Raw genomic sequence first — 25,283 nt, 5'->3', positions numbered from 1 at the left:
CGTTCCTTTTCACTTTCTGCCACAAGGGTGGTGTCATCTGCATATCTGAGGTTATTGATATTCCTCCCGGCAATCTTGATTCCAGCTTGTGCTTCCAGCCCAGCGTTTCTCATGATGTACTCTGCATGCACCCATTATAGGGGCACCCAAATGCACAAGACAAATACTAACAGACATAAAGGGAGAAACCAATGGGAATACAATAATAGGAGACTTTAACACCCCCACTTACATCAGTGGACAGATACTTGAGAACAAAAATAGTGCAACAGAGATCCTAAAGGATAGGACTCAGTTGATATTTTCAGGACATCCAGAGAAAGAGTACACATACTTCTCAAGTGCACATGAAACATTCTCTAGGATTAGCCATATCAGGGCACAAAAAAAACCCTCAACAAATTTAAGAGTATAGAAGTATTCAAGCATCTTTTCTGATCACAATGACATGCAACTGGAAATCAACCACAGAAAAAGAAACAAGCAAACAAGAAACAATTACATGCAGACTAAACTGCTGCTGCTAAGTCACTTCAGTCGTGTCCAACTCTGTGTGACCCCATAGACGGAAGCCCACCAGGCTCCCCCTTCCCGGGGATTCTCCAGGCAAGAACACTGGAGTGGGTTGCCATTTCCTTCTCCAATGCTACTTAAAAACCAGCTAGTCAATAATGAAATCAAAGAAGAAATTAAAAAAATATCTTGAGACAAATGACAAAGCAGAGCCATACAAAATCTATGGGCTTCATGAAAAGCAGTCTTGGAAATTCATAGCAATTCAGGCCCTTTTCAAGAAGCAAGAAAAATTTCAAATACACAACCTAACATACTACCTAAAAGAATTAGAAAAAGAAAAACAAAACCAAAAGTCAGCAGAAGGAAGGAAATAGTAAAGATCAGAGGGAACATAAAATAAAGATTAAAAAAATAGAAAAAGCCAATAATGCTAAGAGCTGTTTCTTTGAAAGGGTAAACAAAATTAACAAACCTCTGGCCAGGCTCACCAGGAAGAAAAGAGAGAAAACCCAAATAAACTAAGAAATGAAAGAGGAGAAATCACAACCGATACTGTGGAAATACAAAAACCATGAGAGAATACTATGAACAATTATGCATCAACAAATTCAACTACTTAGAAGTAATGGACAATTTCTAGAAACACAGAGCCCACCATACTGCATGGAGGACTTGAACAGACCAATCAGTAGAAGTGAAATAGACTTGGTAATAAAACAAAAAACTTTATACAAACAAAAGTCCAGGTTGAGATGGCTTCACAGGTATATTCAACCAAATATATATTTTTTAAAAAAGAAACTCTTCCAAAAGATTGAAGAGGAGGGAACAAGACATTCTATGAAGAAACCAATAAACCTGATAGCAAAACCAGACAAACACACTACCAAAAAAATTACAGGCAAGTATCTTTGGTGAATATAGATGCAAGCATCTATATTCAACAAACAAACAGAAACCCAATTCCAGCAACGAATAAAAAAGTTCATACACCATGACCAAGTTGAGTTCTTCCCAGGGTCAAAAGGATAGTTCAATATGTGAAAGTCAATCAATGTGATACGCCATATCAACAAAAATAAAGACAAAAACCACTTGATCATCTCAATAGATGCAGAAAAAGCTGTGGTAAAATTTAACATCCATCATCCATTCATGATTAAAAAAAAAAAAAAAAACCTTTGCAAAAGTCAGTACAGAGGGAACATATCTCAACATCATAAAAGCTATTCATGACAAACCCACAGCCATTATAATACTCAACCACAAAAAGCTGAAAGCCTTCTTGCTAAAACATGGAACAAGGGAAGGATGCCCACTCTCATCACTTCTCTTCAGAATAGTATTAGAGATCCTAGCCATAACAATCCCAACAGAAAAAGAAAGAAAATGTATTCAACTTGGTAGGGAAGAGATTTAACACTGTCATTATGTGCAGATGACATCATACTATGTGTATGCTGCTGCTGCTGCTGCTGCTGCTGCTAAGTCACTTCAGTCGTGTCCGACTCTGTGTGACCCCATAGACGGAAGCCCACCAGGCTCCCCCTTCCCTGGGATTCTCCAGGCAAGAACACTGGAGTGGGTTGCCATTTCCTTCTCCAATGTGTGAAAGTGAAAAGTGAAAGTGAAGTCGCTCAGTCGTGTCCGACCCTTAGCGACCCCACGGACTGCAGCCCACCAGGCTCCTCCATCCCTGGGGTTTTCTAGGCAAGAGTACTATGTGTATAGAAAACCCTAAGGACTCCACTCAAAAACTTCTAGAACTGATAAACTCAGCCAGGTAGCAGGATACGAGATTAACATAGAGAAATCAATTGCATTTCTTTACACCAGCAATGAAATAGAGAATGTCAACAAACAATCCCTTTTTTAAAAACACATCAAAAAATAAAATTCTTAGGAATAAATCTCACCAAGGAGTTGAAAAACTTACATACTGAGAATTACATGATAAAGGTAACTGAAGATGATTCAAAGAAATGGAAAGCCATCCCATGCCCTTGGATTGGAAGAATTAATATTGTTAAAATAGCCATACTAACCAAGGCAATCTACAGATTTAATGCAATCTCTATCAAATTACCCATGACGTTTTTCACAGAGTTAGAGCAAATAATCATAAAATTTATACAGAACCATAGAAGACCCCAAACTGCAAAAGCAATTCTGAGGCTAAAGAACAAAGCAGGAGGCATAACGCTCCCAGACTTCAGACAATGCTTCAAAGCTGCGGTAATCAGAACAGCATGGTACTGGCACAAAAACAAACCAATGGGACAGAATAGAGAACCCAGAAATAAACCTGCACACCTATGGAAAATTAATATTCAACAAAGGAGGCAAAAATGCCAAATGGGGAAAAGATGGTCTCTTCAGCAAGCAGTGTGGAAATGTTGGACAGCTGCATGTAAATCAATGAAGTTAGAACACCCCCTCACACCATGCCTGCACAGTCACTAAGTCATGTCCAACTTTTTGCAGCCCCATAGATTGTGACCTACCAGGCTCCTCTGTCCATGGGATTTCGCAGGCAAGGATAACAGAGTGGGTTGCCATTTCCTCCTCCAGGGGATCTTCCTGACCCAGGGATTGAACCCACATCTCTTGTGTCTCCTGAGTTGTCAGACAGGTTCTTTACCACTGAGCCACCTGGGAAGCCCACCATACACAGAAATAAACTCAAAGTGACTTAAAGGCTTAAACATATGACATGACACCATAAAACTCCCTGAAGAAAACACAGGCAAAACATTCTTGAACATAAATCATACTAATGTTTTCTTAGGTCATGGCAACCCACTCCAGTGTTCTTGCCTGGAGAATCCCAGGGACAGGGGAGCCTGGTGGGCTTCCGTCTATGGGGTCACACAGAGTCGGACACGACTGAAGTGACTTAGAAGCAGCAGCAATCAAACTTATAAGCTTTTCACAGCAAAGGAAATCACAAACAAAATTAAAAGATAGTCTATGGACTGGGAGAAAATACTTGCAAATGATGCAACCAATAAGGACTTAATTTCCAAAATATACAAATAGCTCATAAAGCTAAAAACCTAAAAAACAACCTAGTTGAGAAATGGGCAAAAGACCTAAGTAGACATTTCTCCAAAAAAGAAATACAAATAGCCAAAATATACATGAATGGTCATCATCAGTAATAGAGAATGCAAATCAAAACTATGGTGAGGTATCACCTCACATCAGTCAGAATGGCTGTCATTAAGAAATCTACAAACAGTAAATGCTGGAGAGGATGTGAAGAAAAAGCAACTCTCCTACTCTGTTGGTGGAAATGTAAATTGTTGCAGCCACTATGGAAAATTGTGTGAAGTTTCCTCAAACAACCAAAAATAGAGTCGCCATATGATCCAGCACTGCCACTCCTGGGCATATATCCAGACAAAACTATAATTTGAAAAGATACATGCGTGCTCAATGTTTACAGCAGCACTATTTACAAAAACCAAAATGTGGAAACAACCTATATGTCCATTGACAGATGAGTGAATAGAGAAGACATAGTACATACATACAGTGTAATAGTTCAGTTCAGTGGCTGGGAATGTCCGACTCTTTGCGACCACATGCTGCAGTACGCCAGGCTTCCCTATCCATCACCAACTCCCGGGGCTTACTCAAACTTATCTCTATTGAGTTGGTGATGGATGCCATCCAACAATCACATCCTCTCTTGTCCTGTTCTCCAACCTTCAATCTTTCCAAGCATCAGGGTCTTTTCCAATGAGTCAGTTCTTCCCACCAGGTGGCCAAAGTATTAGAGTTTCAGCTTCAGCATAAGTCTTTCCAATGAATATTCAGGACTGATTTCCTTAGGATAGAATGGTTGGATCTCCTTGCAGTCCAAGGGGCTCTCAACAGTCTTTTCAACACCACAATTCAAAAGCATCAATTCGTTGGCACTCAGTTTTCTTTATAGTCCAACTCTCACATCCATACATGGCTACTGGAAAAACGATAGCTTTGACTAGATGGACCTTTGTTGGCAAAGTAATGTCTCTGCTTTTTTAACATGATGTCTAGCTTGGTCATGGCTTTGCTTTCAAAGAGTCTTTTAATTTCATGGCTGCAGTCACCAACTGCAATAATTTTGGAGCCCAGAAAAATAAAGCCTCACCATTTCCATTGTTTCCCAGTCTATTTGCCGTGAAGTGATGAGACCGGATGCCATGATCTTCATTTTCTGAATACTGAGTTTTAAGCCAACGTTTTTATTCTCCTCTTTCACTTTCATCAAGAGGCTCTTTAGTTCTTCACTTTCTGCCCTGAGGGTGGTGTCATCTGCATATCTGAGGTTATTGATATTTCTCCCGGCAATCTCAATTCCAGCCTGTGTTTCATCCAGCCCAGCGTTTCTCATGATGTACTCTGCATATAAGTTAAATAAGTAGGGTGGCAATATAGAGCCTTGACGTACTCCTTTTCCTATTTGGAATCAGTATGTTGTTCCATGTCCAGTTCTAACTGTTGCTTCCTGACCTGTATACAGATTTCTCAGGAGGCAGGTCAGGTGGTCTGGTATTCCCATCTCTTTCAGAATTTTCCACAGCTTGTTGTTATCCACACAGTCAAAATCTTTGTCATAGTCAATAAAGCAGACATAGATGTTTTTCTGGAACTTTCTGCTTTTCCGACGATCCAGCGGATGTTGGGAATTTAATCTCTGATTCCTCTTCCTTTTCTAGAACCAGCTTGAACATCTGGAAGTTCATGATTCATATATTGTTGAAACCTGGCTTGGAGAATTTTAAACATCACTTTACTAGCATGTGAGATGAGTGCAATTGTGCGGTTATTTGAGCATTCTTTGGCATTGTCTTTCTTAAGCATTGGGATGAAAATTGACCTTTTCCAGTCCTGTGGCCACTGCTGAGTTTTCCAAATTTGCTGGCAAATGGAGTGCAGCACTTTCACAGCATCATCTTTCAGGACTTGAAATAGCTCAACTGGAATTCCATCACCTCCACTAGCTTTGTTCATAGTGGTGCTTCCTAAGGCACACTTGACTTCACATTCCAGGGTGTCTGGCTCTGGGTGAGTGATCATACCATCGTGATTATCTGGGTTATGAAGATCTTTTTGTACAGTTCTTCTGTGTATTCTTGCCACCTCTTCTTAATATCTTCTGCTTCTGTTAGGTCCCTACCATTTCTGTCCTTTATTGAGCCCATTTTTGCATGAAATATTCCTTTGGTATCTCTGATTTTCTTGAAGAGAGCGCTAGTCTTTCGCATTCTATTGTTTTCCTCTGTTTCTTTGCAGTGATCACTGAGGAAGGCTTTCTTATCTGCCCTTTCTATTCTTTGGAACTCTGCATTCAAATGGGTATATCTTTCCTTTTCTCCTTTGCTTTTTGCTTCACTTCTTTTCACAGCTATTTGTAAGGCCTCCTTAGACAGTCATTTTGCTTTTTTGCCTTTCTTTTTCTTGGGAATGGTCTTGCTCCCTGTCTCCTGTACAATGTCACGAACTTCCATCAATAGTTCATCAGGCACTGTCTCTATCAGAACTAGTCCCTTAAATCTATTTCTCACTTCCACTGTATAATTATAAGGGATTAGATTATGTCGTACCTGAATGGTCTATTGGTTTTCCCAACTTTCTTCAGTTTCAGTCTGAATTTGGCAATAAGGGATTCATGATATGAGCCACAGTCAGGTCCCAGTCTTGTTTTTGCTGACTGTATAGAGCTTCTCCATCTTTGGCTTCAAAAAATATAATCAATCTGATTTTGGTTGCTTGGCACTGGAGTGGCTGAGAGGAGATACCCCATGTCCAAGGTCAGAGAAACGCCTGTAAGATGCTATGCGCTGGAGTCTCTGTGAGGAGATAATCTCACATCCAAGGGCAAAGGAGAAGGCCCAGCAAGATGGTAGGAGTGGTGAATTCACGTTTAGGATCAAACCCCATTCCCACCAGAGAGGCTCAGAGGGCTCAAACAAACCTTGTGTGCACCAGGACCCACAGACCCCATAGAGACTGAGACAGAACTGTGTGTGAGCGTCTCCTGTGGGGGTGTGGGTCACTGGTGGTCTGCTGCAGGGACATGGGCTCTGGGTGCAGCAGACTTGGTATGGCATAAGCCCTCTTGGAGGAGATCACCATTAACCCCACCATAGAGCTGCCAGAACTCACAAAGAACTGGAAACAGACTCTCGGAGGGCACAACAGAACCTTGTGCACCGGGACCCAGGAGAAAAGTGCAGTGACCCCACAGGAGACTGTCCTGGACTTGCCTGTTGGTGTCCAGGAGTCTCCAGCAGAGGTGTGAGTTGGTGGTGGCCTGCCACAGGGTTGGGGACACTGAGTGGAACAGTACATGCCTGGAATCTTTTGAGGGAGGTTACCATTATCTTCATTACCTCCACCATGGTTTGGCCCCAGGTAAATAGCCGGGAATGCAAAAGTAGGAAGTCAAGAAACACCTGGAGTAACAGGCAAATTTGGCCTTGGAGCACAAAATGAAGCAGGGCAAAGGCTAATAGAGTTTTGCCAATAGAATGCACTGGTCATAGCAAACACCCTCTTCCAACAATACAAGAGAAGACTCTACACATGGAAATCACCAGATGGTCAACAACAAAATCAGATGGATTATATTCTTTGCAGCCAAAGATGGAGAAGCTCTATACAGTTAGCAAAAACAAGACCGGGAGCTGACTGTGGCTCAGATCATGAACTCCTTATTGCCAAATTCAGACTTAATTGAAGAAAGTAGGGAAAACCACTAGACCATTCAGATATGACCTAAATCAAATCCCTTATGATTATACAGTGGAAGTAAGAAATAGATTTAAGGGACTAGATCTGATAGAGTGCCTGATGAACTCTGGACGGAGGTTCATGACATTGTAGAGGAGACAGGGACCAAGACCATCCCCATGGAAAAGAAATGCAAAAAAGCAAAATGGCTGTCTGAGGAGGCCTTACAAATAGCTGTGAAAAGAAGAGAGGCGAAAAGCAAAGGAGAAAAGGAAAGATATAAGCATCTGAATGCAGAGTTCCAAAGAATAGCAAGGAGAGATAAGAAAGCCTTCCTCAGCGATCAATGCAAAGAAATAGAGGAAACCAACAGAATAGGAAAAACAAGAGATCTCTTCTAGAAAATTAGCGATTCCAAGGGAACATTTCATGCAAAGATGGGCTGGATAAAGGACAGAAATGGTATGGACCTAACAGAAGCAGAAGATATTAAGAAGAGGTGGCAAGAATACACAGAAGAACTGTACAAAAAAGATCTTCATGACCAAGATAATCACGATGGCAAGATCACTCACCTGGAGCCAGACATCTTGGAATGTGAAGTAAGTGGGCCTTAGAGAGCATCACACGAACAAAGCTAGTGGAGGTGATGGAATTCCAATTGAGCTATTTCAAATCCTGAAAGATGATGCTGTGAAAGTGCTGCACTCAATATGCCAGCAAATTTGGAAAACTCAGCAGTGGCCACAGGACTGGAAAAGGTCAGTCTTCATTCCAATCCCAAAGAAAGGCAAAGCCAAAGAATACTCCAACTACTACACAATTGCACTCATCTCACACGCTAGTAAAGTCATGCTCAAAATTCACCAAGCCAGGCTTCAGCAATATGTGAACCGTGAACCTCCAGATGTTCAAGCTGGTTTTAGAAAAGGCAGAGGCACCAGAGATCAAATTGCCAACATCTGCTGAATCAAGGAGAAAGCAAGAGAGTTCCAGAAAAACATCTATTTCTGTTTCATTGACTATGCCAAAGCGTTTGACTGTGTGGATCACAATAAACTGTGGAAAATTCTGAAAGAGATGGGAATCCCAGACCACCTGACCTGCCTCTTGAGAAACGTGTATGCAGGTCAGGAAGCAATAGTTAGAACTGGACATGGAACAACAGACTGGTTCGAAATAGGAAAAGGAGTACGTCAAGGTCGTATCTTGTCACCCTGCCTATTTAACTTATATGCAGAGTAAATCATGAGGAATGCTGGGCTGGAAGAAGCACAAGCTGGAATCAAGATTGCTGGGAGAAATATCAATAACCTCAGATATGCAGATGACACCACCCTTATGGAAGAAAGTGAGGAGGAACTAACTCAAAAGCCTCTTGATGAAAGTGAAAGAGGAGAGTGAAAATGTTGGCTTGAAGCTCAACATTCAGAAAACTAAGATCATGGCATCTGGTCCCATCACTTCATGGGAAATAGATGGGGAAACAGTGGAAACAGTGTCAGACTTTATTTTTGGGGGGTCCAAAATCACTGCAGATGCTGATTACAGCCATTAAATTAAAAGACACTTGCTCCTTGGAAGGAAAGTTATGACCAACCTATATAGTATATTAAAAAGCAGAGACACTACTTTGCTAACCAAGGTCCGTCTAGTCAAGGCTATAGTTTTTCCCGTGGTCATGTATGGATGTGAGAGTTGGACTGTGAAGAAAGCTGATCGACAAAGAATTGATGTTTTAGAACTGTGTTGCTGGAGAAGACTCTTGAGAGTCCTTTGTACTGCAAGGAGATCCAGTCAGTCCATTCTAAAGGAGATCAATCCTGGGTGTTAATTGGAAGGACTGATGCTAAAGCTGAAACTCCAATACTTTTGCCACTTCATGCGATGAGTTGACTCACTGGAAAAGACTCTGATGCTGGGAGGAATTCGGGGCAGGAGGAGAAGGGGATGACAGAGAATGAGATGGCTGGATGGCATCACCGACTCGATGGACATGAGTTTGAGTGAACTCCGGGAGTTGGTGATGGACAGGGAGGCCTGGCGTGCTGTGATTCATGGGGTTGCAAAGAGTCGGACACGACTGAGTGACTGAACTGAACTGAAGTGAAATACCCGGGAACACAGCTCCACCCATCAACATAAAATTGGATTAAAAATTTATTGAGCATGGCCCCCCGATCAGAACAAGACCCAGTTTCCCCCTCAGTTAGTCTCTCCCATCAGGAAGCTTCCATAAGCCTCTTGTCCTTGTCCATCAGAGGGCAAACAGACTGAAAGCCACAGTCATATGATCACGACCCTGAGCTTGTGAGGCAGATGATGGAGCTGGCTGGAAATCCAGCCATGATGCGGGAGGTGATGCTGAAGCAGGACCAGGCTCTAAGCAATCTGAAGAGCGTCCCTGGAGGGTGTAATGCCTTCTGCCACATGTATATGGACATCAAGGAGCCCATGTTTACAGCTGCCTGGAAAAAGTTTGGCAACAATCCCTTTTCTTTCCTGACTGGGAACTCTGACAGCTCATCCTCCCACCCTTGTGGACTGAGAAACAAGAGCCCCTCCCTAACCCCTGGAGCACATTGACCCCCACCTCCCAGGCCCCTGGGTCTGGTGGGGAGGTCACTGCATGATTCGGGACCATCCAGGTGCACCCAGCTGTCTCCAACCCCTTTGGGATCAATGCAGCTAGCCTAGCAGAAAGTGAAGGAGCGCTAAAGAGACTCGGTGAAAGTGAAAGAGGAGAGTGAAAAAATTGGCTTAACACTCAACACTCAGAAAACTAAGATCATGGCATCTGGTCCCATCGCTAAATGGCAAATAGATGGGGAAACAATGGAAACAGTGACAGACTATATTTTTGGGGGGCTCCAGAATCACTGCAGGTGGTGACTGCAGTCATGAAATTAAAAGACGCTGCTTGGAAGAAAAGTTATGACCAACCTAGACAGCATATTAAAAATCAGAGACATTACTTTGCCAACAAAAGTCTGTCTAGTCAAAGGTATAGTTTTTCCAGTAGTCACGTATGGATGTGAGAGTTGGACTATAAAGAAAGCTGACTGAAGAATTGATGCTTTTGAACTGTGTTGTTGGAGAAGACTCTTGGGAGTCCCTTGGACTGCAAGGAGATCCAACCAGTCCATCCTAAAGGAGATCATTCCTGAATATTCATTTGAAGGACTGATGCTGAAGCTGAAACTCCAATACTTTGACTACCTGATGAGAAGACCTGACTCATTTTAAAAGACCCTGATGCTGGTAAAGATTGAAGGCAGGAGGAGAAGGGGACGACAGAGGATGAGTTGGTTGGATGGCATCACCGACTCAATGGACATGAGTTTGAGTAAGTTCCAAGTGCTGGTGATGGACTGGGAAGCCTGGTGTGCTCTAGTCCATGAGGTCACATAGATTTGGACACGACTGAGCAATTGAACTGAACTGAACCTGGAGTCAGAGATGTTCAACAGCCGGGAAATGCAGGCCTTCATCATCGGATCTCTGAGAACTCCCAACTGATGCAGAACATTATCTCAGCCCCCTACATGCGCAGCATGATGCAAACGCTTGCTCAGAAACCCGACTTTGGCGAATGTGTCACTCTTCATGGGGAATCTCTAGCTTCAGGAGCAGCTCTGCCTGCAGCTCCCAGTCTTCCTGCAGCAGCTGCAGAATCCAGAGTTGCTCTCCATTCTCACCAATCCCTGAGCCTTGCAGGCACTGCTTCACATCCAGCAGGGACTTCAGACCTTGCAGACTGAAGCCCCCAGGCTGGTATCCAGCCTTGGCTCTTCTGGGATGGCCTGGACCCCAGCATCCTTGGCAGGCAGCAACGTGGGATCTGCACCCAAGGTGCACACCTCCTCTCCAGCCCTGCCAGTAACATCCTCTCTAGCAGATGCCTCCAGTATTCAGCAGCAACTCATGCAGCAGATGATCCATCTTTTGGCCAGAAGTGGAAGTTCACAGGTGCAAACTCTAGAATTGAGATTTCAGTAGCAGCTGGAGCAGCTCAACTCCATGGGCTTCATGAAAGGCCAGGCTGCAGGCCCTGATCGCCACAGGAGGGGACATCAAAGCAGATATCAAGAGACTCCTGGACTCTCAGTTCTCCTAAACCTCTCAGCCCTGGTCCTCCTGCCTCTCCCTTTCCTTGATGCCAGCATTTGGTTCCTCTGTCAACCAGACCCTCTGTGGGTCATCCCTTCTGTTTTGTTTTTATCCCTTGTCCTCTCCAGACAGCAGGGTGACTTTAGAGCTGTGGGTCCCAGCCCCATGACTCTAAGAATTCTGGTTTTACTTCTCCAACTCTTATAGAACCTTCTCTCCTGGCTCTGCTTACAACAGAGCTATTTAAACAGTTTGTGCAGTTTTTATTGATTGGTGCCACCTCCTTGCCCCACAATCATCTTTTTGCAACCTTCAAAACTTCTCGGTAGCAGTATAGAGTTGAAGGAGAAACCCATTCTCTGGTTTATTGGAACAGGGTCTTCCATCTCTACCACTAGGGTTTTGCTTGTCTCATGTTTAGTTTTGGTAAGTCTTCCTTATTTTTCTTCCCCATCCCCTCCCACGTCTACCCTACCCAATACTTCCACACTCTGAAGGCAGGTCAGGTGAAGCAGGCTGTGAGTTTCCTCCTCACTCCCTGTTCTGGTCACTTTCATAGGGTTTATTGGGACTTGCAGAGGAAGGAAGATACCTGTTCTTTCTGTCCAAAGGGAGAGGTGAGACAGCACTCTGGAGCAGAAGTTAACAAGTCCTGGACCAGCCCAACGAAGGGAGGAGGGGATGAGACTTTCTGGAAGAAGGGAATGGGGGAAACAGCCTGAGTTGAGGACTTGGAATCGACAGGGAATGGAAACACTAATAGTTCTTTTAGGCCAGAGAGTCCAGGCTCTGGCCTGGCAAAGGAGACTTAGAGATGTTAATGGAATTGAAGTTGAAGAAAAGGGTTCAGTGAAGCTAAACTGTATGGCTTACAGGGGATTATACTGGTTCTGTTTCCTCAAACATACATGCTTCAGTACACATTTCCATGAACCCAGGACCTGCCCGCGTCTCCAAGTACCACTGATTTAATCCCCGCTGAAAACATATGAAGAGTATTGGAGTCTGTCTCAGCAGTGGATGTGTGTGTGTTGGGGGGGGGGGGTTGCCATGCATGCACACAGGTGCATGTGAGTTGAGTGGGAGGGGGATACCTTGTTGATTTCTGGTTTAGAGTTTTCTCCCACCAGACAGAAGTAGACAGAGGGGCCAGTCTAGGTCAGAAATACATACAGCCTAGGGAGCTAGGTCTCTGGGCCTCTGGGTGCTGGGTAACCCAAGGATAGTGTGGGTACCCCTTCTGAAGCTGTCAGAGCTCTCAGAACTGTGCACCATTTTAACCTCTCCCCGCATTGCTTTTTGGGAATAGTGGGGGAGGAGTCTTTCTGTGTAGAACCCCTGGCCTTTGGCATCTTGGCTTCTGCCCTTGAGCTTTTGCTGCTTCCCTCTAGGCCAGAAAGTTCTATTTGAAGAAGGATAGGAGAGTTAGCAATGATGCCTTTGATCTGGAATTGAATTTTACTCTAGTGGAACACAGAGAAGGCTCAGATCACCTCCTCTCTCTGCTTCTTAGTCCGGTTGCTTGGAGGAACCATTACTGAGAATATGGAGGCAATATTGAATTTTCTCCAAGTGGGAAAAGGTCCCAAGCCATCCAGAGAGGATGTCTGTGTGGTTTTCCCTCCCTACCTCCCCCAACTCCCACACTGACCTTAGTAAATAAATAGTGTGATCTTTGTTGTGAAAAAAAGAAGAAAAGAAAAGAGGGAAACAATAGCAAAGTTCAATGAAAATAAGACTTGGTTCTTTGAGAAGGTAAAAAAAAAAAAATGAAAAATCATTGGCCAGACTCATCAAGAAGAAAAGGGAGAAGACTCAAATCAATAAAGTTAGTAATGAAAAAGGATCAATTACAGCAGGCAACACAGAAATACAAAGGCTCATAAGAGACTAATACAAACAACTATATGCCAATAAAATGGACAACCTGGAATAATTAGACAAATTCTTAGAAAATTATAACCTTTCAAGACTGAACCAGGACGAAAGAGAAAATATTAAGAGATCAGTCACAAGTACAGAAATCAAAACTTTAATAAAAAATCTTCCTAAAACAACAAAAAACCTCACAGGGACACAGATGAATTCTACCAAAGTTTAAGAAGAGCTGGCACCTATCCTGCTCAAACTCTTCCAGAGTTTGAGACTCTGGAAGAGTCTTACAGACTAAGGAAAGCTCCCAAACTAAACCACAACCAGAAAAAGACACCACAAACAGAAAAAGAAAATTATAGGCCAATATCACTGATATACATAGATGCAAAAATCCTCAACAAAATTCTAGCAAACAGAATCCAATAACACATCAAAAGGATCGTAACATTATTATCAAATGGGCTTGCAAGGATTCCCCAATATATGCAAATCAATCAATGTGATTACACCATATTAACAAATTGAAAGCTAAAGCCCATATGATCATCTCAATAGATACAGAGAAAGATTTTGACAAAATTCAACACCCATTTATAATAAAACCTCTGCAGAAAGTATACATAAAATGAACCTACCTCAACATAATAAAGGGCATCTATGACAAACCCCCAGCAAACATTATTCTCAGTGGTGAAAAACTGAAAGCATTTTTTCTGAAGTCAGGAACAAGACAAGGGTGCCCACTGTCGCCACTATTATTCAATATAATTTTGGAAGTCCTGGCCACATCAATCAGAGAAGAAAAAGAAAAGAAATCCGGATTGGAAAAAAAGAAGTAAAACTCTCACTGTTTGCAGGTAACATGACACCATACATAGAAAACCCTAAAGATACTGCCAGAAAATTACTAGAGCTAATCAAAGAATATAGTAAAGCCACAGAATATAAAATTAATACACAGAAATCCCTTGCTTTCCTATACACTAACAGTGAAAATCAGAAAGAGAAATTAAGGAAAAAATCCTATTGACCCCTGCAACAAAAAGAATAAAATACCTAGGAAGAAACCCACCTAAAGGGACAAATGACCTGGAGGCAGAAAACTATAAGACACTGATGAAAGAAATCAAAGATGACCCAGCTGGAGAGATGTATCATATTCTCAGATTGAAGAATCAATATTGTGAAAATGACTATATTACCCAAAGCAATCTACAGATTCAATGCAATCCTTATTAAACTATCAATGGTATTTTTCACAGAACGTGAACAAAAAATTTCACAATTTGTATGGAAACACAAGAGACTCTGAATACCCAAAGCAATCTTGAGAAAGAAAAGTGGAGCTGGAGGAATCAACCTTCCTAACTTTAGACTATACTACAAAGCTACAGTCATCAAGACTGTGTGGAACTAGCACAAAAACAGAAATATAGACCAATGGAACAAGATAGGAGCCCCAGAGATAAACCCATGCACTTAGGGGCAGTTTATCTTTGACAAAGGAGGCGACAGTATACAATGGAGAAAAGTCAGTCTCTCCAATAAGTAGCACTTGGAAAACTGGACAGCTTTGTGTAAAAGAATGAAATTAGAACACTTCCTAACACCATACACAAAAATAAATTCAAAATGGATTAAACACTTCAGTGTAAAGCCAGAAACTATAAAGCTCTTAGAGGAAAACATAAGCAGTATTTTCTTTGACGTAAATCACAGCAAGATCCTCTTTGACCCACTTCCTAGAGTAATGGAAATAAAAGCAAAAATAAACAAATGTGACCTAATTAACTTAAAAGCTTTTGCATAGCAAAGGAAACAATAAACAAGATGAAAAGACAACTCTGAGAATGGGAGAAAATAACTTCAAATGAAACAACTGACAAAGCATTAATCTCCAAAATACATAAGCAGCTCATACAGCTCAATGTCAGAAAGAAAAAAGAAAACTGCCCAATCAAAAAGTGAGCAGAGGACCTAAACAGACATTTCTCCAAAGAAGACATACAGAAGGTCAATGTACACGTGAAGAGATGCTCAACATCACTAATTATTAGAGAAATGCATATCAAAAGCCACTCCACTACTATTGCCTAGAAAATGCCATGGATGGAGGAGCCTGGTAGGCTGCAGTCCGTGGGGTCGCTAAGGGTCGGACACGACTGAGTGACTTCACTTTCACTTTTCACTTTGACACACTGGAGAAGGAAATGGCAACCCACTCCAGTGTTCTTGCCTGGAGAATCCCAGGGACGGGGGAGCCTGGTGGACTTCCGTCTATGGGGTCACACAGAGTCGGACACGACTGAAGTGACTTAGCAGCAGCAGCGGCAGCATCATCTCACACCAGTCAGAATGGCCATCATCAAAAAACCTACAACCAATAAATGCGGGAGAGGATGTGGAGAAAAGGGAATTTTTCTACATTGTTGACAGGAATGTAAATTCTTACAGCTATAAGGAGAACAGTATGGAAATTTCTTTTAAAAACTAGCAATAAATCTACTATATAACTCAGTAATCCCACAACTGGGCATGTACCTGGAGAAAGCCACAATTCTAAAGGAAATTAAATGAACCCAAATGTTCATTGCAGGACTACTTACAATAGCCAGGACATGGAAGCAACCTAGATGTCCACCTATAGATGAGTGGATAAAGCAAATGTAGTACATATATACAATGGAATATTGCTCATCCATAAAAAGGGATGAATTTGAATCAGTTCTAGTGAGGGGATGAACCTAGAGCCTGTTATAGAGTGTGAAGTAAGTCAAAAAGAGAAAAAAAATATATCATATATTAACAAATATATGAGGGCTTCCCAGGTGGTGCTAGTGGCAAAGACCCCAACATGCCAAAAGAGGAGACATAGGAGACGCAGTTTCAATCCCTGGGTCAGGAAAATCCCCTGGAGGAGGGCATGGGAACCCACTCCAGTATTCTTGCCTGGGAAATCCCATGGACAGAGGAACCTGGCAGTCCATGGGGTCACACAGAGTCAGACACAACTGCTGCGACTTAGCTTGTGAGCATGAACACGTATATATGGAATCTGGAAAAATGGTGTATTTGCAGGGAAAGAATGGAGACACAGATGTAGAGAATGAGCTTGTGGATGCAGTGGGGGAAGGAGTGCATGGGATGAATGGAGAAAACAGCATGAACATATATACACTATCATGTGTAAAATAGATAGCTGTTGAGAAGTTGCTATATAACACAAGGAACCAAGCCTGATGCTCTCTGATGATGGAGAGGGGTGGGGTAAGGGGAGGCTCAAGAAGCTCAAGAGGGAGAGGATATGTATTTCGTTATGGCTGATTCACACTGTTGTATAGAAGAAGCCAACACAGCTCTGTAAAGCAATTTTTCCCAGTTAAAATTAAATTTAAAATATACTACTAAAAGAAAGAGAGAAGCAGTATGTATCCCATGAACAGTATGAAAAGGCAAAAAGATACGACCCTGGAAGATGAGCCTTCCAGGTCAAAATGTGTCCAATGTGCCACTGGGGAATAGCAGAGGGCAATTACTCGTAGCTCCACAAAGAATGAGGCAGCTGGGCCAAGGTGGAAGTGATGCTCAGTTGTGGATGTGTTGGGTGGTGAAGGCAGTGTCTGATGCTTTAAAGAACAACACTGTTTTGGAATATTGCATATTAGGTCCATGAATCAAGGTAAATTGGACATGATCAAGCCACCCCAAATCTGTTTGTTTCATCAGCTTAAGCCTATCCAACAGAAGACACTTTGGAGGTGTCCTAATTTAAGCCTCTAACTCAATACCATAAATATTTTTATCTTGTGGGCCCTACAGTCTCTGTTGCAATTACTCAACTCTGTTATTTTCATGCAAAATCAACCACAGACAACATGTGAACAAATAGGTGTTTCTGGCTTTGGCCCTGGCGCAACCGACCACTCAAAGAAGCGCGGCCGAGAGGAGCTACCCCACACCTGAGGCCAGGGCCGGCGGCCGAGAGGAGCAACCCCACGTCCAATAGGCGGTGGCTGCGCAGGCACAGGAGGGCCGAGAAGAGCTACTCCACCTTCAAGATCGGGAGGGGCTGCCTTGAGGAGATACCCCTGGTCCAAGAAGGTGAAGTGGCTGCACTTTGCTGGAGCAACTGTGAAGAGATAGCCCACGACCAAGGTAAGAGAAACCCAAATAAGATGGTAGGTATTGCGAGGGGGCATCAGAGGGCAGACACATTGAAATCATAATCACAGGAAACTAGTTGATCTGATCACGTGGACCACAGCTGATTGTGGTCCTCTGGAGAAGGGAATGGCAAACCACTTCAGTATACTTGCCTTAAGAACCCCACGAACAGTATCAAAGGACAAAATGATAGGATACTGAATGAAGAATTCCCCAGGTCGGTAGGTGCCCAGTATGTTACTGGAGATCAGTGGAGAAATAACTCTAGAAGGAATGAAGGGATGAAGACAAAGCAAAACCAATACCAAGTTGTGGATGTGACTGGTGATAGAAGCAAGGTCAGATGCTGTAAAGAACAATATTGCATAGGAACCTGGAATGTTAGGTCCATGAATCAAGGCAAATTGGAAGAGGTCAAACAGGAGATGGCAAGAGTGAACGTTGACATTCTAGGAATCAGTGAACTAAAATGGACTGGAATGGGTGAATTTAACTCAGATGACCCTTATATTTACTACTGTGGGCAGGAATCCCTTAGAAGAAATGGAGTAGCCATCATGGTCAACAAAAGAGTCCGAAATGCAATACTTGGATGCAATCTTAAAAACGACAGAATGATTTCTGTTCATTTCCAAGGCAAACCATTCAGTATTACAGTAATCCAGGCCTATGCCCCAACCAGTAACGCCGAAGAAGCAGAAGTTGAACGGTTCTATGAAGACCTACAAGACCTTTTAGAACTAACACCCAAAAAAGATGTCCTTTTCATTATAGGGGACTGGAATGCAAAAGTAGGAAGTCAAGAAACACCTGGAGTAACAGGCAAATTTGGCCTTGAGCACGGAATGAAGCAGGGCAAAGGCTAATAGAGTTTTGTCAAGAGAATGCACTGGTCGTAGCAAACACCCTCTTCCAACAACACAAGAGAAGACTCTACAGATGGACATCACCAGATGGTCAACACTGAAATCACATGATTATATTCTTTGCAGCTAAAGATGGAGAAGCTCTATACAGTTAGCAAAAACAAGACCAGGAGCTGACTGTGTTGCCAAATTCAGACTTAAATTGAAGAAAGTAGGGAAAACCACTAGACCATTCAGATATGACCTAAATCAAATCCCTTATGATTATACAGTGGAAGTAAGAAATAGATTTAAGGGACTAGATCTGATAGAGTGCAGTAATGTCTCTGCTTTTTAATATGCTGTCTAGGTTGGTCATAACTTTCCTTCTAAGGAGTAAGCGTCTTTTAATTTCATGGCTGCAAGGAGCATCCGCAGTGATTTTGGAGCCCAAAAAATAAAGTATGATACTGTTTCAACGGTTTCCCCATCTATTTCCCATGAAGTGATGGGACCAGATGCCATGATCTTTGTTTTCTCAATGTTGAGCTTTAAGCCAACTTTTTCACTCTCCTCTTTCACTTTCATCAAGAGGCTTTTTAGTTCCTCTTCACTTTCTGCCATAAGGGTGGTGTCATCTGCTTATCTGAGGCTACTGATATTTCTCCCAGCAATCTTGATTCCAGCTTGTGCTTCTTCCAGCCCAGCGTTCCTCATGAGGTACTCATGATGCATATAAGTTAAATAAGCAGGGTGACAATATACAACCTTGATGTACTCCTTTTCCTATTTGGAACCAGTCTGTTGTTCCGTGTCCAGTTCTAACTGTTGCTTCCTGACCTGCACACAGGTTTCTCAAGAGGCAGATCAGGTGGTCTGGTATTCCCATCTCTTTCAGAATGTTCCATAGTTTATTGTGATCCACACAGTCAAAGGCTTTGGCATAGTCAATGAAGCAGAAATAGATGTTTTTCTGGTACACTCTTGCTTTCTCCATGATCCAGCGGATGTTGGCAATTTGATCTCCGGTGCCTCTGCCTTTTCTAAAACCTGCTTGAACATCTGGAGGTTCACAGTTCACGTATTGCTGAAGCCTGGCTTGGAGAAATTTTAACATGACTTTACTAGCGTGTGAGATAAGTGCAATTGTGCGGTAGTTGGAGCATTCTTTGGCATTGGAATGAAGACTGACCTTTTCCAATCCTGTGGGTACTTAGTTACTTATATAAAATAGAATTTAAGCTAAAAATGAGACAAAGAAAGTTATTATATACTGATAAAGAGATCAATTTATCAAGTAAATGAACAATTGAAATATATATGCACTCCATATCAGAACACCTAAACATAATAAACAAATACTAGTATGTCTTAAGGTAGAAGTAGACAAAATAAAATAATAGTAGGGCTTAAATACCCTACTTTCAGCAACGGATATATCATTCAGACAGAAAATCAACAAGGCAATGTTTGCCTTGAGCTGTGTATTAGACCGAATGGACCTAACATATTTATAAAACATTATATCCAGCAGCTGCAGAATACACAGTCCTCTCTACACACAGATTGCTCTCTAGGTTAGATCATGTAATAGGCCATAAAACAAGTATTAGGAAATTCAAGAAGATTGAATTCATATGAAGTTTCATTTCTGGCCGCATGGTACAAAACTAGAAATCAACAACACGAGGAAGGCTGGAAAACTTTACGGAATCTAAACAACACGTTCCTAAAAATCAATGGGTCAAATAATAAAACAAAAGGGAAATAACATCTTGAAACATGAAAATGGAAACAGAACACACCAAATGTATTGGAGGCTGAAAAAGTAGTTGTTAGAGTGAAGTTTATTGCAATAAATATGTATTAAGGAAGTAGAAAAATATAAATTAAAAAGTCTAACATTATCCATCAAGGAATTAGAAAAAGAACAAAGCTGGAAGTTAGCAGAATTAAGAAAATTTTGAAATTCAGAGCAGAAATAAAGGAACTAAATACTGTAAGAGGATAGAAAAAAATTAATAATACTAAGACCTGGTTTTTAGACCAGATAAATGATGTTGACAAACCTTTATCTAGACTAACTTAAAAAATAGTACTCAAATAAGTGAAACAAGGAATTAAAGTGGAGACATTACAAATATTATACAAATGATAATTATGAATGATGTTATAAATGACATATACTACAGATATACAAAAGCTCATAAGAAATTACCAAGAACAGTGATATGCCAACAAATGGCCCATCAAGAAGAAAAAGATGCATTCCTAGAAATACACAACCTACCAAGACTCAATTATGAATAGAAAATAAAAACAGACCAATAACCAGTAAGGAGATTGAATCAGTCATCAGAAACCTTCCAACACACAAAAACCCAGACAACTTCACTGGTGAATTTTACCAAACATTTAAAGAAGAACTAATGCTAATCCTTAAATTTTTCCAAGAGAATAGAAGACAAGGGAACACTCAAACCCATTTTATTAGGCCAGCATCATTCTGATACAAAAGTCAGGATTAAGACATGAGAAGAGAAGAAAACTATAGCCCACCATCCCCAATGAATATATACGAAAAACTTATCAACAAAAATATTAAGAACCTGAATTCAACAGCATATATTGAAAGTATCAAACACCATGACCAAGTGGGATTTCTTCCCGGGTTACAAGAATGGTTCAACATACACAAATCCATCAATGGGATACACCACAGTAAGAGAATAAAAGCAAAAATCATATGAGAATCTCAATAGATACAGAAAAAGCATTTGACAAAATACGGCATCCTTTTATTTTTTTTTTATAAAAGCCCTCAACAAATTGGTTATAGAAGGTTATCTCAACCAATAAAGGCCATATGACCACCTTTGACCAGCCCACAGCCAACATCATACTCAAAGGTGAAACATTGAAAACTTTCAGGCACAAGACAAGGCTGCCCTCTCTCACTGCTCTATTTTTTTTCCTTAATATCTATTCTCCAGGCAAGAATACTGGAGTGGATTGTCATTTCCTTCTCCAGAGGAGCTTCCTGACCCAGGGATGGAACCTAGGTCTCCTGCACTGCAGGCAGACTCTTTAACGATTGAGCCATCAGGGAACTTAATATCTATATCTATACATTCTTTATTGAAGTATAATTGACTCACAATGTTTCAGGTGCATAGCAACATGATTCAGTGATAAATATACACGTGTATTATTTTTCAGATTATTTTCCATTATAGGTTATTATTATATATTGACTATAGGTTCCTGTGCTATTCATTAAACTTTTGCTATTTGTTGCATATCTTTTAAAATAAGATATCTAGCATTCTATTAATACTAAGTCCAAAAATGAAATAAAAGTGTCTAATTTTTTAATTAGGCAAAAATTCTTAAGTTTTCTAAAATATATATATTATATGTACAGTTTATATATATGTATACAAGAGCTTTTCTACTATGCTTATTAAAGTCATGAGAAAGAACATAAAAAAAGAAGTAGAGTTGGAGAAATTGGAGAAAATAAACTAAATGAAATGGGAGCACTGAATATGAAATGAAAAAGTGAAGCAAACTAGATAAAAGTAAAAGATAATCATATAGTCCATTTGTTTTTAAAAATGGTTGCTCATTAGAAACTTACCTGGAGCTCTGGAGAAGAAAAAAAACAATACCTGGGCATTTTTCAAAAAATTCCAGGATAATTCTGATATGTAGCAGGATTTTAAAATGTAATTACAGTTTTTAAATGGTAATTTGGTGATATAGAATTCTATTATTTTTCTGTTGAGCAATCATTAAGTGAGTAATAGTTACATAATCACAATAGTAAAAAATATTTATCAGTTTTCACAATCAATAGCCAGACATAAGAGATAAATACAATTGAAAGTTATAATGGGAACATGACCAACCTAACAATATTAAATAATTACATATGATTTGGGGGATCAAGCAGAGTGGTATGGTAAGTGGAAATGCATACATGCACATGGTTTCATCTGCCTAGCCAATGTCTTTGGTTGGTGCATTTAATCCATTTGCATTTAAGATACTTATTAATATGTATAACCCTATTACCATTTTCTTAATTGTTTTGAGTTTATTTTCTGTAGGTCTTTTCCTTCTCTTGTGTTTCCTGCCTAGAGAAGTTCCTTTAGCATTCGTTGTAAAGCTGGTTTGGTAGTGCTGAATTTTCTTAACCTTTGCTTGTCTGGAAACCTTTTGATTTCTTCATCAAATCTGGAGGAGAGTCTTGCTGGGTAGAGTATTGTTGGGTGTAGGTTCTTCCCTTTCATCACTTTAAATATATCATGCCATTCCCTTCTGGCTTGTAGAGTTTCTGTTGGGAAATTAGCTGATAGCCTGATGGGAGTTTCCATGTAGTAATTTGTTGTTTTTCCCTTGTTGCCTTTAATATTTTATCTATGACTTTAATTTTTGTCAGTTTCATTTTTTATGAGTCTCGGTGTCTTCATTTTTGGGTTTATCCTGCCTGGGACTCTCTGTGCTTCCTGGACTTGGTTGACTATTTCTTTCCCATGTTAGGGAAATTTTCAGCTATTATCTCTTCAGATATTTTCTCAGGTCCTTTCTCTTTCTTCTTCTTCTGGGACCCCTATAATGTGAATGTTGGTGCATTTAATGTTTCCCAGAGGAAAGCCTTTGTGTGGATCAAAGCAAACTGTGGAAAATTCTTCAAGAGAAGGGAATACCAGACCACCTGACCTGCCTCCTGAGAAATCTGTATTCAGGTCAAGAAGCAACAGTTAGAACTGGGCATGGAACAGACTGGTTCCAAATTGGGAAAGGCTGTATATTGTCACCCTGCTTATTTAACTTATAGACAGAGTCCATCATGCGAAATGCCAGGCTGGATGAAGCACAAGCTGGATCAAGACTGTCAGGAGAAATATCAATAAATTCAGATATGTGGATGACATCACCCTTATGGCAGAAAGTGAAGAGGAACCAAAGAGCCTCTTGTCGAAAGTGAAAGAGACTGAAAAAGCTGACTTAAAACTCAACATTCAAAAAACGAAAATCATGGCATCCAGTCCCCTCAGTTCAGTTCAGTTCAGTTCAGTCGCTCAGTCGTGTCCGACTCTTTGCGACCCCATCAATCACAGCACGCCAGCTTCATGGCAAATAGATGGGAAACAATGAAAACAGTGAGAGACTTTATTTTTTGGGGCTCCAAAATCACTGCAGATGGTGATTGCAGCCATGAAATTAAGAGATGCTTACTCCTTGGAAGAAAAGCTATGACCAACCTAGACAGTATATTTAAAAGCAAAGACATTACCTTGCTGACAAAGCTCTGTGTAGTCAAAGCTATGGTTTTTCCGGTAGTCAGGTATGGATGTGAGAGTTGGACCATAAAGAAGACTGAGCACTGAAGAATTGATTCTTTTGAACTGTGGTTCTGTAGAAGACTCTTGAGAGTCCCTTGGCTTGCAACGAGATCAAACCAGTCAATCCTAAAGGAAATCAACCCTGAATATTCATTGGAAGGAGTAAGCTGAAGCTCCGATACTTTGGCCAACTGATGCGAATAGCTGACTCATTTGAAAAAACCTTGATGCTGGGAAAGATTGAAGGCAGGAGAAGGGGATGACAGAGGATGAGATCATTGGATGGGATCACTGACTCAATGGACATGAGTTTGAACAAGCTCCAGGAGTTGGTGATGGACAGGGAAGCCTAGTGTGCTGCAGTCCATGGAGCCACAAAGTGTCAGACACAATTGAGCAACTGAACAACAAGAAGAAGAGGTCTCTTAGGCATCTTCAGTTTTTTTTTTCATTCTTTTTTCTATATTCTGTTCTGCAGCAATGATTTTCACCATTTCATCCTCCAGGTTGTTTAGCCATTTTTCTGCCTCAATTATTCATTGATTCCTTCTAGTGTATTGTTCATCTCTGTTTGTTTGTTCTTTAGTTCTTCCAGGCCTTGGTAAAAATTTCTTGGATATTTTCCATTGTTTTCCGGAGATCCAGGATCATCTTCCCTATCGTTATTATGATTTTTTTTTTTCTGGAAGATTGCCTATTTCCACTTCATTTAGTTGTTTTCTGGGGTTTTATCTTGTCCATTCATCTGGATACAACTTTCTGCTTCTTCATCCTGACTAACTTTCTGTAATGTGGTTTTTGTTCTAGCCACTGTGGGATTGTGGCTCTTCTTGCTTCTTCTGTCTGTGCTCTGATGGAGGAGGCTAAGAGATTTGTGTAAGCTTTCTGATGGAGGGACTGGTGGTGGGAAAAACTGGGTCTTGCTCTGGTAGGCACGCCTTGCTCAGTAAAGCTTTAATCCAATTACGTATTAATGGGTGGTTAGACTCCCTCCCTGTTAGTTGCTTGGACTGAGGTGACAGCCATGTGGTCTATGGGCTGTATGGTAGGGTTAATGGTGACCTCCAAGAGGGCTTACACCAAGGGAGACCTTCCAGGACTGCTGCTGCCAGTGCCCCTTTCCCTGTGCTGAGCCCCTGCCAACACACACCTCCATAGGAGACCCTCCAACACTAGCAGGTAGTTTTGGTTCAGTCTCCTTTGGGGTCTCTGCTCCTTTCATCTAGCACTTCGTGTGCACAAGATATTGTTTGTGCCCTCCAAGGCTGGAGTCTTTGTTTCTCCCAGTCCTGTGGAAATTCTATAGTCCAATCCCACTGGCCTTCAAGGTCAGATTCCCTGGAGATTCCCAGTCCCTCTGTCAGATCCCCAGGCTGGGAAGCTTGACATGGGATTCAGAATCTTCATAACACTGGGAAAACTTCTTTGGCATTATTGTTATCCAGTTTGTGGGTCACCCACCTGGCAGGTATAGAATTTCATTTTATTGTGATTGTGCCCCTCCTACCATCTTACTGCACAGCTTCTTCTTTGTCTCTGGACATGGGTTATCTTTTCCTGGTGGGTTTTATCATTCTGCTATAGATGACTGTTCAATTGCTACCTGTTATTTTGGTGCTCTTGTAGGAGTAGATGAGCACACGTCCTTCTACTCCACCATCTTGAACTGGTTTCTCTCACTGCTCTTATTCAACATATT

The 25,283-nt window shown here is 41.3% G+C and overlaps 1 pseudogene; it reads left to right on the top strand.

The window, feature by feature from the left end:
* Positions 1-6,308: 6,308 nt before the first annotated feature.
* Positions 6,309-11,450, top strand: LOC129543376 (ubiquilin-4-like; annotated as a pseudogene).
* Positions 11,451-25,283: the final 13,833 nt, after the last annotated feature.

The sequence above is a fragment of the Moschus berezovskii genome, chromosome 23 (genome assembly GCF_049115385.1).
Source record: "Moschus berezovskii isolate FMDL1 chromosome 23, NW_MosBer_1.0, whole genome shotgun sequence".
In the NCBI taxonomy this organism is placed as follows: Eukaryota; Metazoa; Chordata; class Mammalia; order Artiodactyla; family Moschidae; genus Moschus; species Moschus berezovskii.
This window is presented reverse-complemented; position numbering and strand designations above follow the sequence as displayed.